The sequence below is a fragment of the Mercenaria mercenaria genome, chromosome 9 (genome assembly GCF_021730395.1).
Source record: "Mercenaria mercenaria strain notata chromosome 9, MADL_Memer_1, whole genome shotgun sequence".
In the NCBI taxonomy this organism is placed as follows: Eukaryota; Metazoa; Mollusca; class Bivalvia; order Venerida; family Veneridae; genus Mercenaria; species Mercenaria mercenaria.
In genome coordinates this window covers 8,146,944-8,174,718 of record NC_069369.1, presented here as the reverse complement: position 1 = coordinate 8,174,718, position 27,775 = coordinate 8,146,944, and positions in this window count along the sequence as shown.

Here is a 27,775-nt window from a genome sequence, read left to right as displayed (position 1 = left end):
TGTTTTCGCCCCGCCGACACGACAACACGAAAACTCGAGAAATTAGGTTTTTGTCGAGTTTTCGTGTTTTCGCCACGCCAACACGAAATGGCAGAAATCAGCCACCATATAAAACACTTGTCAGATATTTGTAAGTTGTGATTAAACAAAAGAATATGACACTTAACATATATCTATATATTTTTGTGTACGAATTGGTTAAAAAGGTCTGATATGATAGATTCAAATACCATTTTTTTTTAAAAAGAATACTTCAAGTTCATTTGTAATTCAGATATGTTCTTTAACTATTTCCGCCTACTTTTAAGCTCGTGCGTGGTAGAAAATTAGTTGTTGCATCATATGGAAGAGATGTCACGAAATATGAATGCAACACGAGTTGTTTTGATGAAGCGATAATGTTTTCCTTGCATGTTACTGCAAAGAAACGCTTTACTTGTACTAAATTTAAATGCAGACCTTGAACGTCGAATTGTTTCATAAAATAAACGTGTTAAAGTGATTTCGAAATTAACACGATTAACACGATTTGTATTTTTGATGTCCGTTTATATTTTTATTTCATGTCGTACTTATAGTAATATTTGTTGTCGTTTTTCGTATTTGTATATATCTGTGTTATAAGAGGGCCTCATGGAAGATTACTGTCAGCTAAATGAGTTACCCTGTATAAATAAAGAATTTACTTACTTACTTACTTATTCATTTTAAATGAAAATTGTTCAAAACTTATGCACTGTTTTGCAGCCAGTTTCATAATAAATAAAATCTGGAAAGTAGATCCCTCGGAAGCATCGAGAACAAGGCAAACAGTGAAAATTGCAGACTCGGTTTGATTGAGTCTGTTCATGAGCAGTAATGGAAAATGCAACACTGCCTACGCCCCCTAGCACCGGCTTAAGCAGTATTCAATCTTCAAATCTAAATGAGTTGAAATCAATGATCCCGAAGGACCAGAAAATATAACAACACTGAGATGAAGTCGGAGCGACTTTTTACGGCCGCCACACAGCACTTAACACCCGCTGTTGTGAAGTAAATAAATTCTGGAAATTAGATCCCTCGGAAGCACCGAGAACAAGGCAAAATCTCAAAATTGATTTATTTATGGTTGAAAACGCAAACATTTCGTCTAAAGTGTGACGAATCGGAACGAAACTTTTCATCAAAGATAACAATTTCGTTCGATACAAAACGTGATGTCTACACCTGCAAACTTGAAAGCTGAAAGTTGTCAACTGACCACAACTGTCTTCGTTGTCGAAAGATAAGTTTCATCTTTCATGTTTTGCAATGCTGCCAAATGCCACTGTAGTAAGTCTGTTTTCGAATAAGTCCGAGAATGGTCCAGGACAATTTGCGAAACAGACTCGTACCTTGTTGTCCTGTGTTTAGCAGCAATAGTTGGTTGTATTTTCTCAATCTGACGTATTATCATCCAGAAACGGTAACTGCTTTTTTACACATGCGCAGTTAGTTCAAAAGAATATCTCGGAACCAGTAAGATATTTTCATGCAATTATATTGATGACAAAACTCTCCTTTGTTCCTATATTACCATATTTGAACAAATGTATTTAGTTAATAATACAATTGTAGAAGAAAGAATATCATATTGCAAAGTAACAACCACAAAAATGTCATATATATTTTGTACCACTTCCATTTTTTTTTGTTCATACGTCGAATCCATACAGCATATCTTTTCACGTTTGACTAAGAACGATTTAATAAAGTGTGTCATTTAAAGCTTAAAAAACCTTTTTGTAGACAAATTAGAAGCCATTTTACGTAAAAATCTATAATATTGAAAAAAATATATTTGGTAACACAATTTATTTCTGATTCCCTTTTGTAACTGACTCTGTTGAAAAAAAACAACAGTAGTCATGGGTTTATTCCATAACTTAAATATCCTTCAACTATCTAAAATGATACCAAATTTATTCAATATCTACGAAAGACCGGTGGTGACTTCAAACTTCGTAGTTCAAACTTCACACTTCATATATATAATTCTTAATACACATACAAATAATAGGAAGCCCGCCCGCTTAGCTCAATAGGTAAGAGCGTTGGTCTACGGATCTCGGGGTCGCGAGTTCGATCCTCGGGCGGGGCGTATGTTCTCCGTGACTATTTGATAAACGACATTGTGTCTGAAATCATTAGTCCTCCACCTCTGATTCATGTGGGGAAGTTGGCAGTTACTTGCGGAGAACAGGTTTGTACTGGTACAGAATCCAGGAATACTGGTTAGGTTAACTGCCCGCCGTTACATGACTGAAATACTGTTGAAAAACGGCGTTAAACCCAAAACAAAACAAACAAACAAATAATAGGAAAGTCTGAAGTGTGAAATGTGAAGTGTGAAGTGTGAAGAATGAAGTCTGAAGTTTGAAGTGTGAAGTTTGAAGTGTGAAGTCTGAAATTTGAAGTGTGAAGTCTGAAGTTTGAAATGTGAAGTTTGAAGTGTGAAGTTTGAAGTGTGAAGTCTTTTTCGGGCGTTTTTTTTTCTATTTTTAAAACAACCTGGGATTACAGAGATTGGACATAATGAAGTAGTATAATGATTATGGCTGAGTTACTTCTGAAACCAGGGGCGTAATTTGAATAAATATCGTAGAGTATAATATACTGTACGAGAAGAAGATATTAAAAAGATTTTCATTTATAAGTCCGTTTAAAAGTACTGTCCCTACATGGGATAATTTTGAATCCAGTGGCATAATTTGAATACCTTTAATACTAGAAGACCGCTAGGTAATACCACACACCATATATCTAATTTCTATGCCTTTCTGTTTCACACATGAAGATTTTTAAACATATTTTTCCTGTCGTTTACTATGGCAACCACATTTCTGCATTGAATGAAATTGTTTTAGCAATTTGTATGTGCGTCACCCATATATCATTCCCGTGAGATTGTTTAAAAAATTATCCCAATAGTTTTTCTCAAGAAGATTTTGAACGGACGGACGACAGGCAGTGATTTCCCCTTATTTTTCGAATTTCAACAAGTGTTAAAATTTTCCTAAACTCGAAAAGCCCGTTTTTTTTTCCTTTGAAAAATTAAAAAATTGTACCAATCTTTTTACTTAAAACTAAAATTTAAGAAAGGGGTACGTTCGTTTTTTTTTAAACTGGTGTTTTTTAAACATTCCCTTTTGCGTTTTGAAAGCAAAATTTTTCAGGGTTCCATTTTTAAGTGTGCCCTTGTAAAAGGGAAAACTTTAGCTCGCAAAAAAAACATTTTTAAAAAAGTAAAAAGGTCTTTTTTTAAAAGAAGAAAATTTTTTGGTTTGAAACTTGTAAAAAGTTTGACTAGTAATCAAATTTTGTACACATCTATCCCAAATTACACAAAAAGGGCAGATGACGCAAGTCACGTATTTTTAAAAATCTTGGGAAGTGCGAGGCGGCATTAAATGTGAATTGAGTCAAAAGAATAAAGTTTAAAGGAGAAGTATAAAGTTGAAGTTTGAAGGGGAAAATTTTGAAGTGGAAGTAAAAATTTGAAGTGTGTTTCCCTCCCGGTCTTTCGAAAATATCTAGTTAAATTTAGTTCTTTGAAAGAAGGTAAACGAGAGATAACTTTAAACAAAAAAGTTTTTTAACTTTAAAATCCTTGATCAGGGAAAGTATGGATATCCCAAAAAAAGAATTGTTCAAAAAAAAATTTAAAAAAATTGGCAAAGTGATTTGAGAAAGCCCCGTTCAACGGGAACGAAAACTGTTCCAAATAGAGAAATGACGCGTAAAATCACCCAAAACACCCAAGCGAGCAAACGGACCCCCATTTTCCCATTTTCCAAATTATCATATGTTAGCTAAATTTATTGTTGGCCCCTTTTTTATTTCGATTTCATAACGCAAAAAATGTATTTTAGTGACTGAAATTCTTTTACCCCCCAGGGTTTCCCTTTGGGACTCTGGCCTTCTAAGGCAAATTTTAAAATTGAATTTGGGATAATCTTTTTTTTGGTCTCATAAACATTTATTAGAGACTTTTTTTAAGAAAAAACACTAAATAAGTTCAATTTTTTCACTAATTGCCCCCAAAAAAAACAAACACTTTTGTCTCCCAAAAGAAATTAAGCATGAATTTTATGATGCAAAATTCATATTTTAACAGGGGCAGAAAATTTTTTAATTATTTTGAAAATAAAATAGGAAAAAAAAATTTAAAAAAAGGGTTTTTAAAGGGAAAATTTAAAAAAATAACATTCTAACCACCCGGATTTTTTTTTCCTATTAAACAAAGAAGGCAGAAAAAGTGAATTTTTTTTTAAAAAAACAACAAATCCCTGTTTGACGTCACAATTTTAAACCGGCATGGCCCCCAAAGGGGAAATAGGGGGGGGGGGCGGGAAAAAAATCCGATTAAAAAAGGGGCCAAATATTTAATGAATGTCGTCAATGATGTATTTTAAAAAACCCTTGGGAAAAACCCGTTTTTAAAATGGGAAATTTTTTTATCCAAATTTAGTGATTGCCCCTTGAAAAAAATCAGTGTTTGTCTCATGGGGGGGCGTTGTTTCCCTTCAAGTGGGAAGTCACCCAGCTAGCTTAGGGAAAGGGTTTCGAGGGTTTTCCCCAGGTGCCCCCTCTTGATGAAAAAATTGCAGGGAGGTGCCCCTGTGGTCTTTCTCCAGCATAAAAGCAAAAAGTCCCCCAAAATACCTAAAAAGGGAAAACCGGGGACGTTTAACCAAAACCCAAATATTTAAAAGCAGAAAAATTTATAGAAAAAATTGCGGGGAATTTTAGAAATAGGGAAAACAGGAAAGATTTGGGAAAACATTAAAAACTGGGTTTTTTTTAGGGTACTGTCGAAAAAAGTAATTTAATTTTAAATTTGGGAAAAAAAATCGAAACTTTAGGGAGAAATTAGACAGGCATGCATAAAGTCCTAGTTTGGTATTTCCCTATGGGGGTTTTTTTTAACCGGGGGAACTGGGTTACATGTTGTTATAGGATAGTGTTTGAATTTTTAGTTATTTTAATGAGTGGGCATGCATAAACGACCCGATACAAAAATTGTTATGTTTTATTGGGCCCAAATCTTTTTAAAAATTTGTCATTTCTAAAAGAAATGTGTTGTGCTTAAAATACTTTAAAAACAACGATATTTAAAATTTCAAGTATTTCTTACAGGTTTAAAAAATTAAATCCTTTATTTCAGTTTTTCAGCAAAATATCCAAAATTTATCATAGTAAAATATGTTTTGGTTTTTTCCCGTAGTAAAAAAATATCAACTTCGATTTTTTTTCACTGGGAAAAACTTTTTTAATGGCAAAATTTATTTAAAATCATAAAATAAAAAAAAAATTTTGTTTGTGTTAAAAATGGGACCAAATATTTTTTCACTCGGGAAACCTTATCTTACTTTTTCACTCGGCATTTGCGGGTTCTTTCGAAAGTTTTTTTACACTTATAAAAAACAAATATTCTCAGTTTTCTTTTCGAATTTAAAATTTTTTCCTCATTAGAAACTTTTTAAAAAACCCTCTTCCCAAAGGTTTTATTTTAAAAGTTTATTATTACTGCTCTCGGGAAAAAATTAAATGTTTCCCTTGAGATCCCCAGTTGTAAGAACGATTTTGACGATTTTAAAGGGACGGGCAAAGGGGAGTGAATTGTTTTTTTAAAATAAATTTTGATATTGCCCTTTAGTCAATTTAGATTTTAAACCTCAAAGAAAAACTTTGGAATTAACGGTGAAAATCGTTTTCCCTTTACCAAGGGGGCGGCCCCCAGGGTTAAAAAAAGGGAAAGGGTTTTATAATTATATTCTATCTAAAAAACGTGTTTTTCTTTTTTTTTTTAAATTGAAATTTCAAAAAAAGGGTTCAGTGGTAATTGCAAAAACCCGGAAAAAACCCTATAACTTTTGAAAGAAAAAAAGGGTTAAAATTCAAAATTTTTAAGGTTAAAACCCATGTAAAAGGAAGGGTCAAAAATTTTTAAACCCCCTTTTTTTTAAAAAAGGAACTCAAAGGAAAGCTTGTTTTTCCTATTCCGGAAAATGATGTTGACAGCCCCTTGGAAAAAACACGACGTAAAAAGGGAAATTTTTTGAGTAAAAAATTTATTGTCATTTGTCAAAAGACTAAAAATTTTATCTTGGGATAAAAAAAAAAAATTTAAATTTGTTAGATAAAAAAATGCCCAAATCTTTTTTTTTCCTTTTGGGTTTAAATATAAAAGCCAATCTAAGGTTATGGCTCTTAAAAATAGAAACTTTTCCCACCATTGAAAAAAAAATTTTTGAAGACACCCCAAATCCTTAATTTATTAATAAAGGTTTTTCTCTAAAAAAATTTTAATTGAAAAAAAACTTTTTCGGGCCGATTTTAAAAAAAACTTTCAAAACGTGTATAAAACAATTAATACCCACTAAAATTTTTTTAAAAATGCCGAGTTCGGGAAACATTTGTCTAATTTGGAATAAGAGGCGGGAACATTTGTCTGAATTGCTAGAAACCCGGCACTTTTTCTGGTAAAAAATTGGTTACCCCGGGAAAATTTGGCAGTTTTTTAAAAATTTTGTTAACTTTTTACCACTGGGGTCTACCTCCCGGGAAAAATTTGGGTTAGACAGTAAATTTATTACAGACTTTAAAAGGGGGGAGATTACCTTTTTTTAAAGGGTGGGTTGAGGTTCGTTAAAAAAGGAAATTGGGAAATTAAAAATTTTCGTTATAAAGTTATTTTCTGTAAGAAAGACTCTAGTTGTGTAAGTGTTACAAAATATTTTACTTTTCCCTAGTTCAATAAAACAAAATATTTTCATAATTTCAAAATAAAACCCTAAATTTAAAATCAGACAAACTTTTAAATTTAAAAATTCTGGGGCCCATTGTATGGTGGGAAAAACAACTTATAAAAAAAGGTTTTTTCTGTACATTTCCCTTAGATTTGTTTGCTTCTTCAAAAATGTGTTTTTGGGGTTTTGTTTTGCTGTTCGTGGGTTTTTGGGACTTTGAAATTACAGTTTATGTTATTCGCTACGTACTGGCCAAGTAAATTTTATTATATCAGCACCCATCTTTTTCTTTGGGTGACACAAGGGCCCAAGGGACACACAGTTTAATTTTGGGCCCCCCTCCCCCTTTTTTTTCCCCCGGGGGTCCTTTTTTTGCCCGTCCTTTCCGTGGGGGCCGGGGTGGGGGTCCCCTATTTTTTTTGGGGTCACCCGTCCAAAGGTCGAGGTCGGGGGGCCCTGAACAGGGAAAAACCCTTTTCCCGATCAAAAATTTAAAACCCCCTTTTGACCCAGAAGGTTAAATTTCTTTGGATGATTGGACATGCGGTAGAAAACCCTTTTGTTTTTGGGTTCACCTTTTAAAAGGGTCAAGGCCCACAGGATAAACCCCCTGAAAAAACCTTTTCCGTTTAAATAACTTGTAAACCACTTGCCCAAAAATTGTTGAAACTTCTGGGAAGATTGGAAAAGCGAGTAGATGACCCTTATTGTTTTTGGGGGTCACCAGGGAAAGTTAAAGGTCACAGGGGTCTGAATATGGAAACCTTTTCCGGGTCAGTAACTTGAGAACCACTTGACTAAAAAAATTTGAAACCCAAGGTTGTTTGGGGACATGCGAGTGGATAAAACCCTTTTAAATTTTTGGGGTCCCCTTGCTTTAAAAAAGGTAAAGGTCACGGGGGCCCGAAAAAGGAAAACCTTTTGCGGTCAGAAACCCTTGGGCCCTTAAACCCTAAAAATTTTAAAACCTTCAGGGGTTGATGGGTCATGCAGGTAGTTTAACCCTATTGTTTTTGGGGGCCATCTTTTAAAATTCAAGGTAAACGGGGGCCTGAAATGAAAACCTTTTTCCGAAAAAAAATGGAACCATTTGATCAGAATTTTGAAACTTCTTTGGAAGTTGACTTGAAAGAGAAAGAGCCCCTATTGTTTTTGGGGTCAATTAGTTAAAGTTAAAGGTCACGGGTTTTTCTGAACAGGGAAAAAACCGTTTCCCCGGTTTTTAACCTGGAACCACCTGCCCCAAAACATTGAAATTTCTTTGGGGGATTGTAAAGCAGAGGAAATGCCCCCTATTTTTTTAGGGTCACTCTTTTAAAATTCAAGGTAAAAGGGGGTAAACAGGGGAAAAAACCTTTTTCCGGGTAGTAACTTGAAAACCCCACCGCCCAGAAGTTGAAACTTCATAAAAAGTTTGGACATGCAACAAAATTTAAACCCTTTAAATTGTTTTTTGGGGTAATTTTTGTTAAAAGGGGTAAAGGCCCAAAAGGCCTGAACATGGAAAACAAATTTCATTCAGAAACTTGAAACCCAAATTGCCCCAAAATTTTTTAAACTTCATAGGAGGTTTGGGCCCAACCCGGGGAAAATTGAACCTATTAAATTTTTGGGGTCACCCCAAAAAAAGGTAAAGGGTCGCAGGGGGCCGAAAAGGGGGGGGGAAACCCTTTCCAGTTTATAATTTCAAAAACCATTTGACCTAGAACCTTTCAAACTTAATAGGGGATGGGGAATAACAGGTGGGTGACCTTTTCTGTTTTTTGGGGGTCATTTTACCCAAGGTCAAGGTCACGGGGACTGAAATGGGAAAACTCTTTCCAAATCAAAACTTTTTGAATCCCTTGACCCAGAATTTTGAAATTTAATAAAAAAATTGGGACATGCGGAAAAAAGCCCTCTTTGGTTTTTTTTGGGGGCCCATTTGGGTTAAAAGGGAAAAGGGGTCACAGACCCGAACATAAAAAAACCGAAATAAAATTAAAATAATTTGAAAACCCACTGGGCCCCAGAATGTTAAAAATTTGGGGGATGATTGGACATGAAAAATAGATGACCCCTATTGCCCCAACCAGTTTTCTTTTTGCTTTCGCTTTCTCCCCTACGGACTTCTTGCATAAACTACTATGCAGGGGGGGAGAAAATCGTTTTTTCAAAGAATCTTCAATTTTCAACAAATTTTTTTTGGCCATAGAAATTTGAAAAATCCCTTGGGGTTCTTTTTTTTTGGGTTTCTTTTTTTTCCCTTTTTCTTTAAATTTGTGTTTCAAATTTAAAAATGGGAAAAACCTTGAAAAACCGCAATTTTTTTTTTCCCCTTTCTTATCATTTTGGTGGGGAGCGTCAAAACGAATTTTGAACGGGGAAAGCTTTTAAACCCCCCTTCCCAAAAAAACTCTTTAAAGAATGTAGGACAAACGCCCTTTGTTTTGATGTTTTTAAAACCCCAAGTTTTTTTTCGAAATACGCAAGTGTTGTTTAATTTTTGCCAAATCGTTTATTTCAAACATGACAAGATAGCATATTTGTACTGGTCTGAAGTCTCTTGGAACTTCAAAAACATAAAGTAAACAAGTCTTCGCTTTTTTGTCTTTTAAATTTAAAAATAATCAGCTGCCGCGTAAAAAAACTTTTTTTAAAATTTGAACTTGCATCCCCAATGTCATTTTCTTTGGGATGCTTTTACCTCTCACATTATAAAAACAACAAAGTGTGACTTTAATTAATTCACGCTTCAATTTACAACCTCTTTTTTTAAAAAGGGAACTTTTTTTATTTGTTTTTTAACTTTTGGGCTTTGGGAGTTTTCAAAAATTCTGGCCATGTTTAAAGTTTTTTGGTTTACAAGATCTTAAAAAGGGAAAATGAGATTTTTTCACTTTGACTTTTTAATTTTTTCTATGTTTTAATTTTGTAAGGTAAAAAAATAAAACCCCCAAGAAAAAAAATGCCGTTTACCTCATTTGCGAAAGCATTTATTGGAGTTTTTTGTTTTTCGTTTTTTAAAAAAGCGACTGCTTTTTTCCCAAAAAAAAATTTGTTTCAGTACAATAATGCTTTTTAACATTTTAAGGATGAAAGGAAAAAAATTTTTTCTAAAATTTTAAGATTTTTTCTACCCGGAGTTTAAAATGAACTTTTATTTTTAAAAGGGACATATAAGTAAGAAAAGCACAGGTCAACGCACTATTTTTTATTTGTTAGGGTTTTTTCCCTTTTTCCGCTGTTTAAAAACCCCTTTTTAATTAATTTAATTTAAGTAAAATTGAAAAATGGGGTTTTTTTTAAAACATTTAAAATTTTTTTCCCTTTTTAAATGTTATCGGGTTTCGGGTTTACGGGTTTACTATCAATACATGGTGATTCGTATGATATAAGAAAAAAATGCCCCCTTCCTTTTTTACATATTGACAAAAATTACCCCCCCCTTTTTTTTAAAGGGAAAAAAACGTTTTTTGGAATCAAATTAAAATCCGGTAATTAAAATTTTTATAAAAATTTTGTTTGCTTTAATGACACTTAAAATGCTTCAAATGGAAAGATTTGGGTTTTTTTCGTGTTCTGGGGTTTAATTTAAAAAAAATATAATAAAAAAATTTCGGTGATTTTTTATATTTTTAACTATTTTCTTTTTGAATTTTTTTTCCGAAAAAAATTAAGTGCTTTGTTAAAAATTTTTTTTTCATTGTAGTTTTAAAATTTTTATAATCATTTAGAAAATTATCAGAATAAACCTTTTCTATTTAAAATTGTTTTTAAAATTTAAACCCGGCCCCTACCCCGTTGTGCATTTTTCCAAGATTAAGGCCGATGCCGCCCTAAAGTAATTTAAATGAAATTAAGATGGGTTTTTCGCAAAAATTTGGTTCTTTTTGGGTTTTTTTAAATTTAAAAATTTTAAATTAGCAATATCTTGATGTTTTAAGTTTTTATTTTTCGGCAAAAAAATTTTGGTTTAAAGAAAATTTTCAAAGGGACATTTTTCAAAATGGGGGGAAATCCAAAAAAAAAAAACCCGCTAAAATTTCCTTTTGAATTTTTTAAAAATATGATAATTTTATTGGAGAAAGTTTTTTTTTCAGTTGTAGTTATTATATTTCTATGGGTTAAACAGTGAAACATAAAAATGAAACGTTTTACCTGATGAGCCGAAAGGCGAAACTTTTTGGGTAACAAAATGTTTTTTTATAATAAAAATACTGTTGGAAAGCATGTGAATCTTTTATTTTTTTTGTTTTAAATACACTTTATCTTGGGGGGCCGGGGAGCCCTTTTCTTTGTCAAGTATAAATATATCTTTTTTTTTAAAAAACCCCTTTTAAAATTGAATTAAAATTTTTATATCATTTAAAACGGGCCCAATTTAAAAATTTTTTAAAAAAATTAAGCAAGGTTTTACTTGAGAAAAGACTTTTGTAAAAAGGGGTTTTTTTTTGAAAAGTTCACTATAGTCGTTTTTTTCGTCATTGAAACAAAATTTAAATTGTATGAGTGAATTGAAAAAATTCCCCAAAAACGACCCACTGTAAGCAAGAACCCCAAAAAGGGAAATAGAAACACCCTATTTTCTTTTGGAAAGGTTAAAAAGCCTTTTTACCATCCATATTTGCCCCATTTTTGTGTAAATTTTTTAAAAAGCCCTTACTTTTATGTATCTATTTTCGCCCCAATTGGCGTTAAGATCTTGTAAAAATTTAAGACAACCCACAATAAGTAAAATGATCCCCCTGTTTAACTGAACCTTTTCACGGGAAAAAACCAAAAAAAAATGCTTTGAATACTAAAATATAAGGGTCCCCCCGAAAGTCTTTAAAAAAAAAACCAAACTGTACATTTTACCCTTAGGGTCTCCACCAACTGAGGGGATTTATTGTTTTTGCCAGCCCGGTTGTTTGTCCCCAGTCCCCCATTCATTTCCGTTTAATAACGGGAGAACCACTTGCCCTAAAATTCGGTGACAGGGCAAACACAGTAGATGCCCCCTATTTTTTTTTGGGGGGTTCAGTCGATCAAAGGAAAAGGGGCCAAAATTGGCCGGGAACAGGGAAAACATTTTCCGCCCTTTTTCTTTGGAAAACCACTTAAACCCAAAATTTTAAAAACTTCATGGGAATTTTTTGGACATCGGGTTTAGAGGGCCCCCTTTTTTTTTTGGGGTTTAAACTAAATTAAGGCCCACGGGGGCCCCAAAACAGGGAAAAACCTTTTTCCGATCAAAAAACTTTGACTTAAAAATTTCAACTTCATGGGAAGTTTAACCACGTAGTTGCCCCCTTTTGTTTTTAAGGTTCACTCGATCCAAGTCAAGGTCCCCGGGGGCCTGAACATAAAAACCCTTTTTCCCTGATAAAATTAAATTTGAGAACCATTTTGCCCCAAAACTTTTTTCTTCATAGAATTTTTGGCATGTAGGGGTTGATGATTTTCCCCATTGATTTTTGGGTCACTTGATAAAAGGGGCAAGGTCACAGGGCCCAGTCCTAAAAAAACCTTTTTCCCAGGCAATAATTTGAGAAAAAATTTTACCCAGAATTTTTAAAACTCGGGGAAATAAATTTGTTTTGTTTTTTTAAATGAAAAAAGGTTTTTGGGGTTACTTGATAAAAGGGCCAAGGTCACATTGGCCCAAACATAAAAAACCATTTCTGTCAAAATAGAACCCGTTTTTTATTAAAACCAAAACCAACTTAATCCGAATTTAAAATTTTCCCAAATTTACGGGAAAAGAGAAATTTTTTCCTGTTAACCTTGCCGCCCTTTTAATCAATGGCAAGGTCACGGGGGCCAAAAAATTGCAAATAAAAAAAGCTTCACTTTTTTTAAATATCAACTGGTACGGGCCAAATTCGAACGTCAAACTTTTAAAAAACCCCAAAAGGGGAAAAAATTTTTTTACATTTTCTGCCCAAAAAGAAATTTAAAAAGCTAGATTTTTTTTTTTTTTCCCATTTGCCTTTAATTGTGTGGGTGCGGGTTAAATACAACAAATAAAGTTTTTAATTTCAGCTATGTTTTGTAAAATAATATCTGCATCGTGTAAAAAAAGATAGGATTAAAAGGGTGCGAAAGGGGGAACCCGGCGCAAAAACTTTTAGCTAATTTTCTAACGAAACACAGTTTTTAAAAAAAAATTATTTAAATTTTTACCTAAAGGGGAAATTTGTCCGTTTAGACAATTTATATCGATAAAACAAAAATTTTCAATTTAAAAAACTCAGTCAACATAAAATTTTTAAACTTTTCGCCAAACCCCGCATTTAAAATTTTAAAAAACCCACTAAATTTATTTTAATTTTTATTCAATCAAAAAAAACAGCGGGACTGGATAGAAAGGAATACATGTACATTAATACAAAAAGTTTCCTTACATTTCACTAGAGTATTACATAGATAGGGTAGTTTCTGTCTCAAACAAAATGGGAAAAAGGGGAAACTCCACAGATGTTCAACAGGGAAAAAAATGTATTAAAAACGGCGGTGCACAGGGAAAACCCTTTTAAATGATACACGTTTGTGGGGTGTAATTCGAAAAAAGGGGCGTATGGTCCCCAGAAAAAAAAAAAGATAACTGAAAACAAAGGTATTTTTTACTCGTTTTTTTGGGTATTTTTTTTTTTTCCCTGAATGTTGATTGGTTCACGAATAAGTATTTTTCTTTAGATATATTTTTATATCTGTATTCTATTTTCTCTCATTTCAAGTTTTATTTTTAAATTAAATAATTTTTTTGTTTCTTTTTTTTTTTTTTTTAACTTTTTTTTTTTCATTTTTTTTTTAAATCGACAATAAAAACAAGGTTCATTTACTTTTTGTTTCGTAAATTTTCCGAAATTTAAAAATTTTTTTTCAGAAAGCAGTTTTTTTTTTCATAAATTTTCCTCTCGGCAGGGGGATGTGGGCGGTGTGGGTTTCTCGCTGTGTACAGCGCTACCAAATCCTGCGCCCTTTGATGACATAAAAAATTTAATTGTTGTCTTTTTTAAATTTTTTTAAAGGGGAAAAAAGGTTTTTTGAAATGCTTAAGTTTTTTTGCTGTTTTAAAAAAATTTTCTTGTCCTTTTTGTCCCTTTTTCTTTTCAGTCTGCCTTTCTTTTTTCCCCTTTTCTATGACGTTGCCCCAAACCTTTGTTTTTTAAAATGGTTTATGGCTGAAAATTCTTTCCTGGAAACCGTTCATTTGTCCCCAAATTTGAACGTTTTTGGGGGTTTTTCCCAAAGGGCCCTTTTTTTTTCGGCCCAAAAGTTAAATTGGCTTTTAAATTTTGCTTAAATAAGGTGGCAGTTTAAAAAACTTTGATAAAATTTTTCTTTTTTGGCGAAATCTGTATACCGGAGGTGTAGACACAGTTTTTGAATAGATAAAAATTTGGGCCCCTTTCCCCAACTTTTTTAACCCCAAAACTGATTTTTGATGCCGGGAGCCTGTCTTTTTATTTCAGCTTTTTTTGCTGCCTGGTTTTGGCCTCCGCAATTGGATGAAAAGTTAGGGAGCATTTTCAGTCACTATAAAGGGATTTTGGTTTAAATTGGCAATTTTTTTTTCTCCCTTTATGAAAGTTTTCCCCTTTTCATTGGGTTTGATAGCCCCCAAATAGAAAACCCTTTGGGCCCCTTAAACACTTGCATTACTTCAAGGGGAAAACCTTGTATTTGGGCCCGCATGAAAAAAAAAATAAGTCGATCACCTTTAGGGAAATTTAAAACCTTTAGCCCAACCCTTTTGTGCCCCAAACTTTTCCCTCCCACTGTATGAAGGGTTTTTTAACGAAAGTTTCTCAGGTTAAAATTTGGAAGGGCCCCTCTTCACCACTTTTTTTTTGGCGTAGAAGCTGATTCGTTGAAGGTTAATATTCATTTTTCCCCACTGCAGTGATGGGTTGTGAGGCCCCAAAGAAAACCCGGTTTTTTCGAAAAACAGTTTCCCTTTTAAAAAACCCTGCCCCTTTTAAAAATTTTAAATTGGAGTTTTCAAAGATATTTTCAAGGGTTTGGGTATACTTTTTTTGGTTTTGCGAAAATTCGCCCCTTTTCACACATTCTTTTAAAATCACCCAAGGGCGTTCTTGTCTGATCTTTTTTTTTAACTCCGCGGTGATGTTTTTTTCTTGGATCCTGCTTGGATAATGTTCGTAAGGTTTCCCCAATTATCTTTTGGGAAAAACCCTGCCGGCATTTCCAACGGAGCGGAAAAATTTCATTGTCTTTGTTTTCGGCCTTAGGGAAACGAGAAAGGGTCCTTACATTGCGTTTTTGAGTGTCGTTCGAGTCTTACTTTTGGTTTCGACCATACCGCTTTAAAAGGGTTTTTTTTTGCAATGTTGTCAAAATGCATTTGGGGCTTTACAAACCTCATTGGTTCTCGAAATATGAAAAAAGGGGAAATTTCTCAAATAAAAAATTTAGTGATTTCTATGTTTTGTATGTTATAAAAAACCCCAAAAAATTTGGCAAAAAAAAAAGACCCAGTAAGTGGAAAAAACCCGGTAAGAAAAAAACTTGGAGCCCCAATAACAAAATAAACCATTCCCAAAAAAAAAAAGGGTAATAGAAAAAAATTGTGGACTTTGAAAACTTTCTGATAAAAAATTTAAATGGGGAAAAAAATTCAAATTAAATCAACCATTTCTTGTGACGTAAAGAAGTCAAAATTTTATTTTTTCAATCCCCCCCCATTAGAAAAAAAATAACTAAATAAAAAGACAGATTTGGCACAGATACCAAGTTACGCTATTTTTGGTGGAATTTTGCCCCGAAAAATTTGGGAGTATGTTTTAGATGTTTTTTTAAACGAGTTTGTGTCTGCCCTTTTTTTGTTTTTATATAGTAATGTTTGAACTTCTAAGAGGGGGGTTTAAGCGAAAAAAATTATTGAGAGTGACAACGTAATATTAAACCCACAACTGTTTATTGTTTGGTTTGGGGTTTTACGGCGAATCGAAAACAAAATGGTCATAAAATCGCCGAGAAAAAAGTCAAAATTGCAAACCCAAAAATCCAACGAAGAAAATTTAATTTTGCTGTAGCTTAAACAAATATGCCCCTGCCTGGATTGTTTTCAAGTCGGTAACAAAACGGGTTCCCTTTTAAAAATGGGTCCTGAGAACCTCTCGCTAGTAAAGAAGAAACGAAATTTACCCCGAGAGAAAACATGTACAAAAAATAAAAAAGTGTGACGTTTAAAACCGTTTGTTTTTTTTTTCGACACAGATTTTAACGGTGAAAGTTAGTGCCAGTTAGAAAAAAAACCTCAAGAAATGATGATGTTATTGGCTACTCCAAAATTTTCTAAAATTTTTCATTATTTAAAGAAATAAAAAAAAATTTTAAAGCATCGAAAGGAAAACCATTTTAAGTGATGAAAAAAATGCAATTTTTAAAATTTTTAAAAATTAAAAGGGGAAAAAGAATGCCTCACAATAAAATGTTTGTTTATGAGGGGTTTAACGCCCGAGACATTTGAAACGCTTTAAATATATCTCGAAAACTGGCCCTTTTGCAAAAAAAAATGACAAGTTTAGGAAAAGCCAGCAAAAGGGATTGGGAAATTCATGGGTTTTATGACTCATTGACAAACCCGTAAAACATCTGTTTAGCGCAAAATCTTACCCCAAAATTAATTTCCGGGGGGTTTTTTGAGTTTTAAAATGTAAAGCACGATTAATTTTCCAATAGAAAAAATTTTTGTAATTCTAAAGGGTTTTTTTTCGAGCGATAGATTACTCCATGCGCCTATCTTTTTCCGAGAAATTTATCAAAGTATTTTTGTGTTATTAAAACCAGCTTTAAATATAAAATTTATGTATCGATTTTAATTTTTAAGATATTCGTCATACACTTTAAAATGGTTTAAAACGATACTTTCAAATTGGGAAGGCGCTTTTACATTTTTAATGATAAACAAAAGCGCCCCCAAGGGGGCAATTTTACCCCCGAAGGCTTACATCAAAGGATGGGGAAAATTTTTTGGAAAAAACTGTTGTAGCCTCAAAAGGGCTGGGAAAAACAAAAGGGAAAAATTCAAAAAACAAATCTAAAATCACAAAAAAAATATTCAAAGTTACAAAAAAATCCTTAACAAATAAAAGGTATGAAAAAAACACCTTTTTAAAAATTTGGGGGTACCAACCTGTTGGGACCACGAAAAGTGGTTCCCCGGTTTTTCTCTACGGCCAATTTTAAAAAAGTTTTCCAAAAAAAAGCTATTTAAAAAAATTACATAAAAAAGGGGAAATAAAAAAAAAAAAAATTGGGGGAAATTTCAAAAAAAAGATCTGCCAAATTTAAAAACCCAAAACATGCAAAGCAGGCAAAATACACAAAGCAAAGTTTATATTGACCTTTGGGCCCTTTTAAATGGACCTTTACCCCGAACGAGTCATCCGGGAAAATGCCTTTTGCCACGTTTTCAATGTGGGAACATTTCTGCCAAGTTTCTGTGAAATTTTTTCCCGGGAGTTCAAAAAGTTAACCCGAGCCCGGGCAAGAAAAAAATGATTTTTACCATTTGACCCCTAAGTGTTACTTTTTCCCTTTAAGCAAGTCATCCCCGAACGCGCTCTGCACCCTCGTTTTTGGTGTTGGGGAACTTTTTTGTCAAATTTTTTTGAAATCCTTCAAGGGGTTTAAGAGTTTACAGAGCGGAACGAAAAAACTGTATGCCCTTGACTCCTTTTGTTTACCTTTACCTTTAAGCGAGACAATCCAAAAAAGCGCTCTGCACATCGTTTTTCGGCCCTGGTGAAAAATTTGGTCAAGTTTCTTTTAAATCCTTAAGGGGTTCCCAAAATTTACAGAGCGGACACGAAATTGCTTAAAGGGGCAGGCGGGCGGACGGGGAATTCTAACGAAACGGTGTCTATGTGACCCCCAATTGTTCTCTTATTTTTCTAACAGCCCATAAAAAGAAAAAAGGTCAAAATAAACAGAACGGAAAAGAAAAAACATCAAAGAGAAAAATTACCGTTATGCAGTCACTTAAAACCCCATTTTCCCCGGTACGGGCAGACGGGAAAAACCCGGCGTCCCTAACATAATACCCCTTCGGGGAAAAAAAATGTTCCCCGACCGGAAAATGATTAATTTCCCTCCCAAGTCTTTAAATTTTTTTTTAAAGGGATGGGACCCAAATAAAAGGAAGGTTTAATTTGTTTTAAAATTTGAGAGGTCTGCGATTTTTTTCACTACTTTAAATTTACATGGAAAAAATCTTTGCTTTCTACATGAGTGAGGAAAGATTAATCCATCTTTTTCTCTAAATATAACCTTTTTTACGGTGGTATTTTCAAAGTTTTGTTTTTGGGACAAAAAAAGTAAACAAGAAAATAAAAAAAAAAAACCCATAAAAGGGTACCAAAGTAATTTCCCCCTTTAAAAAAAATGCATTTTTTTAGACGCGATATCCATTTTTCTAAAGCGTCAGATTAGTCTGACCTTGGTATTGTTTTAAGCACTGATGGATTGCACTTTTTCTGTCTTATCATCGCCCCAAACCCAAAAATTTTTCCGGGGGCGAGGAAAAAAAAAAATAGTCACATGGACTGAAATCGGGGAATATGGGTGTTGTCATTTTTTTTTTCCTTTTTGTTGTGCAGAAAAAATTTAAGGGCAACACTCTATTTTGGGCTGGAGCTTGTCATGAAGGGGAAAAATGTCTTTTAAAAACCTTTTCTCAGGCGCATTTCCTAAAACCAAATTTTTGGTTAAAAAAGTGCGTTTCTTGCACAAACGCTAGTAAAACCCTTTCCCTTTATCCGGGGAAACTGCACAACGGGGCCTTTTCAAAAAGAAAAAAAGGTTTACTTTTTTAAGCGCCCCTGGAAAGAAATTTTCCCTTAGAATTTCTGAATAAAAAAACGGTTTTAAACCAGGGGAAAAAAAAACGTTTTTAGACCTCTTTTTTCCCGGTTTTTAAATAATTTAAATTTTGGGTTTGCTTAAAACCCCTTTTTTTTTTTTTGGCCCTACTGCTAAACCAACTGTTGCCTACTTAAAAAATCCCCAAACAAGGGGTGTAAAAATTTTTTAAATTTTCAACCCCAAAAAAAAAAAACGAGCGGACAGAATGATTTTCATGCGTAAATTTTATTTTGGGTAAAAATTTTTTTTAATTTTAAAAAATGTTTCCCTTTCATTTCAATAGAGTAAATTTTTTTAAATTTTAGTAGATACAGTCTCTAATGACGTTTATCGGGTAAACACAAAGTATTTTAAAATAATTTCTGTAGAAAGGGGGGTTTTGGGGAAAAAACGAAAAATTGGAAGGGTTTTTCCCGAATGATTTAAATTTTAATTTTTGGACTCCAAATGGGGTGTAAATGTTTAAAGAAAAGTGTTTTTGACTCGGCTATCTCCGACACACGGGAAAGTACTTGTTTGTTTTATTTCCATCGCTTGGAAAATTTTTTTAAAAGTTTTTTAAAATGCAAGTGCTTGATATGACTTTTAATCCCAAAAAAGCCGTTTATAAGTGGTTTTTATGTACCGAAAAGTGCCAAAAAAATAGTATTTAAAATTTTTTAAATTTCAAATGTTTTTTTTAGCTCTTTTTTTAACGTGATAATTTTTGTTTAAAAAATTTTATGCATTTTCTTTAAAGGCGAAAAACCGCTTTTTTTAAAACCTTAAAACCCTACCCCCCGCCGAATGTCCATTCAAAAGGGTATGGGGGGGTTAAAAGGTGGTGCATTTTTCCTTAAATTTCCTTTTTTGTACAAAATCAAACAAACCGATCTTCTAATTTTTTCTGTGGTTTCATTCTATGTTTCCAAAAGGGTCTTTTTACCGATTTTTTTGTCCAAAATTTGCACTGCATGTAGAAAATTTGGAAAAGTGCAAAACAGAAGGGGGGGTTTTAAATCAAAAACTTTTAGACGGGGCCCAAAGAGGTTTTTTAAAACCCAAAAAAAGGGAAAGGATTTATGCCACTTTTGGTTTTAAGATATGGGGGTTTTTAAAAGTGAAAGGGATTTTGTCTAACATGTAAAAAAAAGTTCCTTTTTATTTTCACGTTTTGCTAAAAATTTTTCCCCAAATTTTTTAGTTTCCCACCGTTGGAAAAAAAAATATTTGAAAAAATTTTTTTAAATTAAAAAATGACCAAAACATAATTTTAAACCAAAAGGGTTTGAAATTAAAATGGGAAAAAATGTAAAAAAAAGGGGCAAAAAAGCCCCTTAAACAGCAAGGTCCCTAATACTTAAAAAGGATAACCCCTTGTTTGTAAAATGGTTTATAGGAATTAGAATAACAGCGATTTCTACACCTAACACAAATTTTAAATCAAATCCCTTTTCTTTTTTAAATGGTTTTTGTAAAATTGTCCCTTTTTTTTTTTTCTCAGACCATACACTAAATCAGGTAAATTTCTATCCGGTTTTTCCCCTTTTTTATATACACAAATATTCTTTCCAAGTTTCAGAAAATATCGCCGTGGGAAAATATGCCAAAGGGGTACGTTGACAAAAAAATTTGATTTTTTTGCTCTTGTTTTTGTGGTGTTAATCTCTAAATGTGGGGGGCATTTAGAATTTAATTTATTAACGGGGGGGGAAAAAAATTTCTGTTTTTTGAGTGGGTTTCCCCGTAGGAAATTCATCCTTGTTTTTTTAGGAAAACATTGCCTTGTTTTCCCAAAAATTTTTAATGAAAAAAAATAATGATGCTAGTTTTACTGCAGTCAACTAATTTTTTTTATTTGGAATTCCTTGAAAATTTTTATACAAACAATTTTTAAAATTTCAATACGGAAATTCTATATACGATAATTGGAAAAACGTTTGAAATCTTTCCCACAGTTTGGTTTATGCATAAACCTTGTTTCTAAAATTTCAATTTCCTTTTTTTTTTAAAATGTTAATTTTAAAAGCATTTTGTTCCCCCCAGAACAAACAGATTGAGATCCTCGAAAAAATTGAAAAACCTATACTTTTTATAATTTCTTACGTTAATGCGTTGCCGAAGTCTCCAAAAAATTTCAAAAAATGATATTTTTTTGAAAAATTGTTTTTGGGGAAAATAAAACCAAAAACAGTCTTTAAAAAACATTTCATGTTATAATTTTTGTTGCTTTTACTTAAATGAAGGGCCCTTCAATTTATTTTTTTTTTTTTTGAAAAATTAAATTCAAATTGTAAAGCCCCCCCCACGCTCAGGCAATCCACATCCGTTTACGTTGACCAAAATTGATGTTTAATTTTTGCAGCCCGATAGAGGGTTTAAAATTTTATAAAGCGGTTTTACATCACCCGATTCTTTTGCTTCGGACCCCAAAAAAGGGTTAAACCCCCTTTTTTCTCCCCGCCAAAAGGGCAAAATGGGTCGGGAAACCATCCCATAAAGACCTTGCAAAAAGTAAAAATTGCTATTCAGAATACAAACAAAGGAATAAAATTTTTGTAATGTTTTGGACCCCCATTTTTTAATTTTTAAAAATATAAAAAAAAGCACAGACCCGAAATATATTCGAAAAGCAAAAAAAACAGGGGGAAAAATGAAGAAGAAAGAGTGTTGGGTTTTCAACCCGTTTCCTCGTCTGTTTTTTTCCAAAAAAAAAATGCCAAGTTTGGTTTTTTAAAAATCTCTAACTTTTTCGTTTTTTTAAAGCAAACTTTTTTTCTAGCTTAATTTTGGTTCTTAAAATTTAATTTTTTTAAAAGTTTTGAAAAATTTGTTTTTAATTTTTTCCTTTTAAAATTTTTAAAAAAAAAAAAAAAACCAAAAAAAAAAAAAAAAAAAAAAAAAAAAAAATTTTTGCAAAAAAAAACAAAAAAAAAAATTTTTTTTTTCCTTTTTTTTTAAAAAACCCCTTTTAACCATTTTGTCATGTTTTTAAAAACCTTTTTAAAAAAAGACTTTTAGCACTTAAAGGAAATTCTGCCGGGAAAAGAAATTTATTTTATGTTTTAAAGTCAAACCCCCCAGTAAATTTTATTACAAGGGCACTGTTCTATCTTTCAAAGGGTTAAAAAACGATTTTTTTTTTGGGGTTTTTTTTTCGCACCCCACATGTTTTGGTTTATAAGGCGACTTTCCACTTTTAATGGTTTGGGGGGAAGACCCCAGGGGGCCCCCCCGGCATTTTTCATCACGGCGGGGAAAAAGGGGGGAAGCCGCCGACCTTCCCAAGCCCCTGGGTTTGGGTTCCCGCATGAAAGGGGGTTTAACGCCCCGAGTGAGGCTCGAACCCACATCGATGAGGGGCAAGTGATTTGGAAAATCAGCGCCTTAAACCCCTCGGCCCCCAAAAAAATGTATTAATACATAAAACCCTCTGATTTTTTTTATTATAATTAAAAAATTCAATTAAAGTCTTGCAATTTGGGTTGAAATGTGCGGGTTTATTTTAATCTTTGTCAAATTTTCTGTACAAAAAGCACATGGACCTATAAAATTTTTTTCAACATAAATAGGGCCTTAGTCTACGGGTGTGAGAATTTCAATAAAATGTACATTGTAGAAAAAAAACAAATTTACGAAAAAGTTATGAAATTTGGGGTTTTCCCCCAAAAACCCAATCATGAAAAAAAATTTCGTGAAAGTTGTTTTTTTTTTCTGAATTTTCTAAGTATTTCCCCGAATCCCCAAAGGGGCCCGGGTTTGAAAATAAGCCGGTTCAAAAAAGCCACCTTTTCCCCACTCGGGAAAAAGGGGGCTAAAAAATTCAAACATCAGCCGTACTCAAAAAAAAGCCGTCCCAAATTTTTTGTATCGTAATAGGGATCAAAGACTTTTTTAGAAAATATCAAAAGGCCAAAAATTTCCAACGTGTACATACAAATTTTTTTTCCCCGTATAAGCAATTAAAAATTCTTTGGGGAAAAAAAACTTAAAAACAATGCAAGTTTTGGTTATTTGAAAAACCCCCGGGAAAAAAAAAAAAAACTTTTAAAGCAAAAAAATTCCCAGTTTTAATTATTCTTTTTTTATTAAGGGCAATGGGAGGTTTTTTCAGTGTTTTTGGGGAAGTTGTTCATTTCCCCTTTTGGGGAATTAAAACAAAAATGTTTGTTGTTTGTTACAACAGCCAAAAAATTTTTTTAAAGGGGAAATTTTCTGTTTGCCTTTACATTATTTTCGTTTGTCGTTAAAAAAAATTGTAACAAAACAGATAAGTCAGGTATTTAAATATTTTAAACCAGGTCTATGTTTTCACAAAAAAAAACAAAAAATATGACATCCGTATCTTTTAGTAAATTTTGGGACTCGAAAAAAAAAGCCGGTTTTTAAACCGTTTTCCGAATATATTGGGGCTCAAAAATTCGCCGGGGCTCAAAAATTTAAACCCGGGTTTGAAAAATAAGCCACCAAATCCTTTCGAAAATTTTTAAAAAAAGCCGCGGCTTGTTTTCGAGATTTCAGGGGATTTTGAAATTTGAAAACAGGATTTAATCAAATTTTGTATTGTACAATAATCCGATCGAAAAGTGCGAACTTTCCTTTAAAAAAATTTTTTCTTTTGTGGTTGTTTTTTAAAAGATTAAGAAAAAAACGGTTTAAAATGTCGTCAAAGATTGGTTTTGTCTGCTTTTTTTTTTAATGAGTTTTTGTATTTTCATTATTTTTGGGCTGCTGGAGCAATTTTATTGCAAGTCAGCTTTTTTTTCCCGTCACAAATTTTTCTTAAGGGAAAATTTTTAAAAATTTTTTAGGATAATTTTTTTAATGCTCTTTAAAAAAAGAAAAAAACCCCATCCTTTTAAACAGAACGTTTTTTGGGGGAGGGGATTTCCCTAATATTTTCAAAAATTTCCCGATATGGGTTTTGGGTTTTGTCCTTTGGGGCCAAATTTTAAAATTCATATTTTTGGGGTCGCGGGTTCGAAAACCCAGTTTGGTTAAAAAATTTTTAAAATAACTTTTTATTTTAGAAATTTTTTTCTTCTGCAAATGATTTACTTTATTTCGCAAAACAATTATTTTGGCTGTCAAAGCCCTTTTTGGGACTTTTATTTTGTGGTTTACAAATTAAAATTTTCAATAAGTAATGTGAGCTATGGGAAAAAGTTAAAACACCCGGTAAACCCTTTTCCCCGCCCTTTTTTAGGGGCCGGCCGATGATTGAAAATTTTTTAATATTTCAAATTTTTTTTTTTTGTTGTAAAACTAATGTAGCCGGGAGACGTTTTTTCGCCCCTTTTGATTAAAAGTCAGTTGGGGTCCCCTTTAACAACTGTCCTATTAAAACGGATTTTAAAAATATAATTCCCCCTCGATTTTAGAAATTTTGGTTTTTCTTCTTTCAAAACCCCTAATGGAACTTTGGGTTTCAAGACGTCTTTTAAAAGGCTTTCCCTGTGTTTTCAGCTCTCGGAAGCCAAGACAGGTTTTGGTAATACCCCGCAACATTTGCCCTAACCCTTTGACAAAAACATCCACCGGGAAAACGGTTTTTGGGGTTTTTAGCCATTTTTTCACTTTGTTTTTGGGGGGCAGATTTTGTAAAAAATGTTTAGGGGGGGGGGGGGGACGAAATATCCAGTGGTTTTGGGGAATTTTTTGAGCAGGTAATTTAGTTTGGCTTCTTACATAGAGATATTTAAAAAATTTTTCAAGACTACCAAACTTTAAGGGCGAAAGGGGCCCCATTATGTCAAGTTTTGATCGGCATATTTGGATAGGTCCACCTGAGGCGGCCCCCCCCCAAGCTGCCCGCCAGGTAACAACTTTTTGGGGGGTTTTTTTTCAATTTAGGGATGCAGTTTATAACCGTCGGAGCAGCACTGTATGTTAAGTAAATGAAGGTTTAAGTGTTTTTAGAAAACAAAAGCTGCTAGGGGTTTGCCGTCCCAACCCAAAAATTTTAATTGTATTCTTTTCATTGTTTTTAAAGGGCTATCATTTAAAAAGCTTTGGGTTTAATTATTACCAAAAACTATGCTATCAAATTTTTACTTATAATTTTTTTCTTTGTATAGGGACAAATTCTGGAATGTTTTGTCCCCGGGCGTTTTCCCCATCAACACGGTCTAGCTTTTTTTTCGTTTCATATTTTTTTCTTTTTTTTGAGTTCAGGGTTTTTGTCCTTTGAAACCCCCGTTCCAAACCCCTTTTTTTGTTTAAGGGGCCCAAATTTATTTGAATTTACGTTTTTAATTTTTTAATCCTTTTTTTGCTTTTCCTTAAGGGGGAAATTTTGGGGCTATTTCCATTTCTTGTTAGGGAAAAATTCCCATTGCCCTTTAAAAAACGTTTTTTCTAAATTGCGTGCCCCTCTTTCCTCCGGGCTTTTTTTGTTCCGGCTTCTTTTTGTGTTTATTTAAAAACTAAATTTTCTTCTTTCTTTTTTTTAAATTTTTTAAAACAAATTAAAACCTTTCTAAATTCAAATTAAATTTTTTTTTAAAAAACCCTTTTTAAAAAAAAGAAAAATTTTTTCCGTTTTTCCCCGTTATTGATATCCCTTTTCATTATAAATTTAAAAGCCCTTGTAGAACTTACCTTGATATTCAAACAAAAGTTACTTTTCCCTTGAAGGTTAAAAACGGGAACGCTGTCAAAAATGTCAACATTACTAGTTAATATACTGGGGGGCAGTTTGGGCAGTGAAAGGTTTGAAAAGGGAAAAAATTTCAGATGTAGTCAGACCCTTAGAAATTTTTGGGTTAACAAGGTCCCCTCCGTTATTTGATGTTGGAAATATCCAAAATAACCGCCCGGGGAAAACTAAATCAGACGCCAGATGATGTTTTGGGGTTTGATCTAAAAACCCACCTTTTTTGGGGAATTTGAAAAGAAAACCCCCCCAAACACGTAGCTTTCTTGAAAGTAAAACACTTCGGGCAGCAGGTTTTTTACCATTTAAAAACTCAGAAATCCTCTGTGTCTTTCCCCGCCGAATTACAAACCCCCAAAAAAAAATTTGCCAGATTTGTAAAGACATCAATTCCTCCCGCAGTTTTTGACAAACATTGGCTTTTCGCAGAGGGGCGGGAAAAATTTAAACCCCTCAACCCTAAAAATAGTAAGGGTTTTCTAAGCCTTGAAATGCGAAAAGAGCGGTGGAAAAAGAAAATTTTTTAACCTCTCTTAAAAAACTTTAAACCTTCCCCGACACCAGAATCTACACAACCCCCGTGGCCCAAAATGCTCTCCACATTGGTGTTAAAAGGGAGGTAGTACCGAGCACCCGGGGACATTCGCGTGTTTTGAATGAACTGAAAAAGAGTTTTCTTATTTTCAATGAACGTCAAACCCAAAAAAAGGACAAATGTTACGCTTAAAAAAAGAAAGTATCGACCCCCAATCAAGGGAAATTTATAAACTTTATTGTGGGCCACAGAAAAAGATGGTTTTTTCCAAACCTACTGATCATTTCTTTCTTAGGACAGTTACAAAACAACAAAATCCACTGGCCCCCAGAAAACCCTTTGGGTTTATGTCCAAACCAAATTGGGGGTAAAAAACAAATTTTTTACATTAAAGAAAAAAAATGACAGCTAAATCAGGGTTTCGGACAGGCAAACGTCTCACCAGCACAAGAACCATTTATGCAAAAACCCAAAAAAAAAAGAAAAAAAATCAAACAGGGAAAGCCACGCACCAAAAACGCAGCCCCCTCAAAACGAACCCCCCGCACCCCCCAAAAGCGGCACCCACAACAAAACACTTTAAAACTTACATTTCTTCGACATTATTTTCCCGGGGGGCAAGCTATTCAGGGTAACAATACAAGGGAAAAAATTTAAAAGTTTCTGTTTAGGGAGCATGATTTTTATTAAAAATTTAAAAAGGGGACTGTAAGATCGAAATATTTCTTTTCACTAGTCAACACCAGATGAATACTTTTAAGAGTGGTGTAGCCAAAGGGTGAAAATTTTAAAAAACTCGTGTTCAGGGAGTGAAAATTTTTTTCATCTTCGGGAAAAAAAAACCTTTTTCAGGTGAAACCATAGAAATTTTTTCACCCAGTTTCTAGCCCAAAAGTGAATTTGTAAGATCTTTGTTTCATGTCAGAAATTTAAAAAAAGGGTTTTTTTTTTGCATTTCATTTTTTTTTCATAAAATATAACCTCACGTTCATTGGTGAAACATATTTTGTCTTTCATTAAAAAGTCTTTAACTTTGGAAAACCTGAAACCCAAAATTTTTTTACAAATGGCATTGGCCCCAAGTGAAAAAAGTTTAAAATTCGCTTTAGTGAAAAAAAAGTTTTGAAACCTTTTTAAAAAAAAAACAAAAATTTAAATTTCCTTTTAAGTTTTTAAAATGTAAAACCTTACATTCCCGAGTGATAAATATTTCGATCGTACACCAAAAACAACCAAATTTTTTTTGGGTTTTTTCATAAACCCTTTTTTTTGTTTTTTTTTCCCCAAAAAAACCCAAAATGGCATTCTGTTTAAAGTCATACACAAAACATGAAATTTTAAAGTTTTAAAAAAAGAAAACCAAAAAAATTTAAAACATGAAAAATTATAAAAATTTTTCCCCTGGGGTTTTTTTAAATTCTGTTTATCTTCCCGTTATGTCAAAAAAGCCCTTTAAATTTGAAAGCATCAAAAATTTTTTCGTTTTAAAAAAGGAACGGAAAATTTGAAATTAAAAAAAAATAAATATTTTAATTTTTGGCGCAACATATGTGGCGCAAGAATAAAAATTTTAATACAGAAACCCAAATTTTTTTACTTTGTAAAAAAAATTTTTTTTTTGTTTTTTTTGATTAATACCCAATATTTTTTTTTGAATTACCTTTAAAGAAAATATTTTCCCGAGATGCAGCTTTTAGAAAAATCTGGAAGATAATTTTTACAGGGAAAAAAAATTATTTCCTAAAATTAATTTAAAAAGGCCCAAAAACACCCAAAAGGTTTGAGAATAACTTTTTTTGCCTTTATTCAAAACACCCAGGAAAAAAATTTCCGTGTAAAGGGAAATTTTTTCTGTGCGACAGCCTTTTTCAGTTACGATTTAAATTTAAAAACCCTGCTTTTGATATTCCTTTTTAAAGGGTATTATTTGAAACAAAGTATTTTCCCCCATCTGGTATGTTCCCCGCCTGATTACGG